The sequence below is a fragment of the Vulpes lagopus genome, chromosome 2, assembly GCF_018345385.1.
Source record: "Vulpes lagopus strain Blue_001 chromosome 2, ASM1834538v1, whole genome shotgun sequence".
NCBI classification, from domain to species: domain Eukaryota; kingdom Metazoa; phylum Chordata; class Mammalia; order Carnivora; family Canidae; genus Vulpes; species Vulpes lagopus.
The window spans coordinates 122,460,920-122,464,438 of record NC_054825.1 but is presented as its reverse complement, the minus strand read 5'-3'; the positions used below and the strand labels follow the sequence as shown (position 1 = coordinate 122,464,438).

Sequence of the window (3,519 nt, the reverse complement as noted above, 5' to 3'; positions counted from 1 at the left end):
CGTAGATAGGAAGATAGATATAAATAAACACTGAAAACTGGCAGTATCAAATAATAATAATTATAGTGTGGTTTAACATATATAAAATAATAATCCTTATGTGGTTTAACATTTAAAATTAGTAATTCTTATGTGCTTTAACAATGTAAAATCAAAATAATCAAAGACAGAAGGTAAATGGAATTACAATGTTCTAAAGTTCTACAACTAGTCACAGATACATGTTACAATCTCTAATAAAAGAGTGCATAGATTAACAAATAGCGTAATAAATCAATGAATACACACTATAATCTTTAGTGTAACAATGTAAAACTAGGGTAATAAAAAGTAAAATGAACCATGAATTTCAAAAAAAACAAAAAAGAAAAAGTAATTTTAAAGTGCTGGATCACATAGAACACAATTAGTAAAATAGTAAATATGAACCCAAAAGTAGCAGGGTTGTATTAAATGTAAATAGATTACAAACTCCAATTACTAATATTATCATACTGGATAAAAGAATAAAAGCCAAGTATATGCTAATTGCCAGAGACACATTTTAAAGAATACAGAATGTTTGCAAAGTATGATGGAAAATACCTATCACACAAAAACTTACCAAAGAAAACTCATAGATGGTCAGACACAGGGAACTCCAAGACTCAAAAAGGAAAATTGCACACAGATGACAGTATCTTAAGAAAACAAGGCAAATGGTTTTACATGGGATAATAAGAATATCTCAAAACTCTATCCCTAATTGGTAAAGTCAATTCAATGTAGCTGATATAAATAAGGAGGAAACTAACTGCAGCATGTCAATGGGCCCATCAAGTTTTATTGATAATATTTAGAAAAATTAGTTGGATACAAGATTTTGACTACATGCCTCAAGTAAGAGGAACTATTTAATTGACAAAGTAAGAAATATCTATCTCTAGAGCCGGGCAATTCATTTATCTACTTAATGGAAGTTCTAACAACCATTTCTTATGGTCTGGATTTTGCTTAAATATCCAGTCTAGCATATTGCCATGTGTTTGTTAAATGAACAAGGTGGGTAGATTTGAACCTTATGTATTTGGGCGACCATAGAAGCACAGCTAGGAAGAAAAATAGCCTCTGGAATAATCTGCCATTTGGCAACTTGTGTTTAAGCAATATAGCCAGATGAGGAAAAGTATGATCTACAACAGGGGTCAAACTTTCTGTAAGTAGCCAGATAGTAAATATTTTAGGCTTGTAGAACATATAATATTTGTGGCAACTAATCATCTATACCATAATTTGTAGCATAAAAGCAGTCACAGATAATAGACACGTGCACCTATATTCCAATAGAGCTTTATTTACAGAACTTGTGATCTAGAGCAATTTTTTCTCAAAAGTATAGTCCCTAGATGAGCAAAATTAGCATCCCCTGGGGAATAGAAAAATTCTCAGCTCTATCCCAGATCTACTGAATTAGAAATTGGATGGGATTAGACCCAGCAATCTATACTTCAAGCCCTCGGGTGATTCTGAAGCTTAGTAAAGCTTGAAAATCTAGAGATTTTCTAGGAAATAGATAGCATCATGAAACTCATCTCCAGCCACCTCGATATTGAATGTCAAGATTCAATTACCAAAGAGAAGGTGAACTAAGCACCCATCCTTAGGTACTATATCCACTTCATGTTCAGCAATCAAGGCCTAAAAGTGTTCAAGAGAAAGAGTGAGAAGGAGAGTACAGGGCCAAAAACAAGTTACTATATTAGAGATGAGGAAATTGAGCCTCCATTTAAAGTACTTGTTCAAGGTCTCACAGGCCCTCCTCAACATACAGAACACTTGGTTTTTTCCCCCACCTCTGCTGGAACTCATATTCTAGATTCTCTTCATCTTTTCTAATTCAGGTGTAATGGGTGGCATACAACTACTCCAACATACAGAAGACAAGCCAGTGTCTCCTACTATTCTAACTTCATTGTGTCTTGCTTCTGGCTTTCTTCATCTCTAACTCTTATGAACATGTTGGAGTTATAACTCCTTACCAACATACTAAAATTTCTACCTATAACAAAAAACTTCTCAGAAGAGATACCAAGCCTACATTGACACTATGATTGCCTCTACTCTTAACTCTACCAATGCCCCCATCCCACCCCACCTCCCAGGCTGCACACATACTCCTCTTTTGGTCTGGTATTTTCCTGTTGGTTAGCGATAGTATGGTCTGCAATGATGGGGGAAAAAACCTCCAAGCTTTTCCAAACATCCAAGTAGAATCCTATTTTGCCCTTCGATTGGAGAAGCTTAATCTTAGCCCACTCTCTGAGTTTTCATACTTCAAGGTTAGGGTGAGGTAGGAAAATTGCATATAGAAGCTGAATATGGAGAGAAGAATAAGTCCAGATTATCTGAAAGTCTTTTCAGGAAATGGTAGTGGGTCCAACTGCATTATGATGGTCATTAGTCACTACACAGGAAATAGAAAAGATGGGAAAATCTCATTTTTTTAAATATGGAATGATTCATGAATTTGCATGTCACCCTTGAGTAGGGCCATAGTAACCTCTGTATTGTGCCAATCTTAGTATATGTACTCCCAAAGCAAGCACAAGGGAAAACCTCATTTTAAAAATAACAAAAAAGGGATCCCTGGGTGGCGCAGCGGTTTGGCGCCTGCCTTTGGCCCAGGGCGCGATCCTGGAGACCCGGGATCGAATCCCACGTCGGGCTCCCGGTGCATGGAGCCTGCTTCTCCCTCTGCCTGTGTCTCTGCCTCTCTCTCTCTCTCTGTGACTATTATAAATAAATAAAAATTTAAAAAAAAAATAAAATAAATAAAAATAAAAATAACAAAAAAAAAATTCTGAATATATTATAGTTGTCCTGGATCCAAAATGCCCTAATCTAGCTCTTAAGGTGAAGTGAAAAGTAAGATTTTGCTATTATGTGTATTTACAGAACCCTTCAGAATGAATTACATATTCTAGTATGTCTTTTCAAACTTACACATTCTAACGAAAAATCTTAATATTTGTCTAATTATCTTTATATGAAACATGATCTTATGTTAAAAATGTGTATCTATATTGCAAATAAGATGCTGAAATATTGGCACATTAATGCTTTGGAAGTATTAACTTACTTTTATTTATGTTGAACTAAGAATTCATGAGGCTTTCTGCTCAAGACTGACACCCCCCCCCCCCACACACACACACACACATACTCTCTCTTTCCCTCCTTGGACTCCACTAAAATAATAAAGTATAAAAAAGTATAAACCAAAATTGAAGAGATAAGATATAGACATTCAAGAGAGTTCAAGAAACTTCTTAGATGCAGAGTGACAAAGTAGAGCCAAAGAAATCATAGGTAACAATAGAAGATGCTGCAGCAGAAGCAGCTACCTGCCCAGGAAGCACTCTGCGGCCTCTCCTGAGTCCAGCCATGTACAATGGAAGAAGAGAGTAAGATAGGGCAATAACAAAATGATTAACTGATGATCTGTGTGTGGGACAGATCACACACAGTCCGTTCCCTAAA

At 35.7% G+C, this 3,519-nt stretch overlaps 1 non-coding gene across 1 annotated transcript; it reads right to left on the bottom strand.

Annotated features, from left to right (window-relative positions):
• Positions 1 to 2,482: 2,482 nt before the first annotated feature.
• LOC121485978 lies at positions 2,483 to 2,585 on the bottom strand. The gene has a single exon (XR_005986469.1). It is a non-coding gene; the product is annotated as a U6 spliceosomal RNA (small nuclear RNA).
• Between the last annotated feature and the right edge of the window lie 934 nt (positions 2,586 to 3,519).